The sequence below is a fragment of the Euprymna scolopes genome, chromosome 6 (assembly GCF_053919585.1).
Source record: "Euprymna scolopes isolate OS-2025 chromosome 6, ASM5391958v1, whole genome shotgun sequence".
NCBI lineage: Eukaryota > Metazoa > Mollusca > Cephalopoda > Sepiida > Sepiolidae > Euprymna > Euprymna scolopes.
In genome coordinates, this window is record NC_136487.1 from 123777548 (window position 1) to 123778440 (window position 893).

The following is an 893-nucleotide window of genomic DNA, read 5'->3' on the forward strand; positions in this document are numbered from 1 at the left end:
GTTTATATTCGTTTCTTTAGATATTCCAGTCTAGATTTTCTTTCTTTCTTGATTTTTAGTCGTGTGCAAGCGACTCTATAAGTCACTCCGTCGGTCGGTCGGTTGGTCGGTTGGTCGGTTTGTCGGTCGGTCTCTCCGTAACACTTTTGTGCTTGGCCTTTTTGGTTAAGATCAAAGGTCTGTTGTTAATAGATGTTGTTCTTAGCCTTTCTTGGCCTTTTGGTCAAGTTCAAAGTGTAGTATCTGTTCGGCCTTGTGTCTAATTTGCTCGGTGGGGGAGCAAATAAATACCAACCCCACATATAAGACCTTGGTCAATGCAGGGGCAATCCTTCATACCAATTGTCACTATCAAGCTCTCCTACTTCCCGGGTAGTTGGTCCCTATTTCCCCTTCACTCCTCACATTAAAAATCGGCCTTGTGCCTAATTTGCTCGGTGGGGGGGGGGGGCAAATAAATACCCTTTTCTTGGCCTTTTGGCCAAGATCAAAGTGTAGTATCTGTTCTCTGATACATACACCGCGCGAGGCAGTGCTGTTCTGGCAACACATTCTCATGCTCGGAACACCTGACGAGCTTGTTGAGTAGCGTTCTGTCCGTAGCCCCACTTTGTCTGTCTTTCTCCAAAATCGGTCGTAGCATCTCACTCCAACCACAAAAAGGAGGATGTGCCAGGCCAAAAGGACAATAAAGAGGACAGCGCTCCCCAGGAGGTCTGCTCCTCCAAAAGGGGAGCAGATCAAGAAAATGAGGGGGCATACCGCCCGGATCTCACAAACGAGGAAGGGACAGATAGCCTCAAAGTAAACAAAAATGTCATGCTCTCCAAGAGGCCGACTCCCCAAAATGGGAAGCTGCTCCCGAAAAAGACTCTAACCAAGGAGAGTCAGGC

The 893-nt window shown here is 47.7% G+C and overlaps 1 pseudogene; it reads left to right on the forward strand.

The window, feature by feature from the left end:
• The first annotated feature begins 460 nt into the window (after positions 1-460).
• LOC145278574 (U2 spliceosomal RNA) lies at positions 461-571 on the forward strand (annotated as a pseudogene).
• Positions 572-893: the final 322 nt, after the last annotated feature.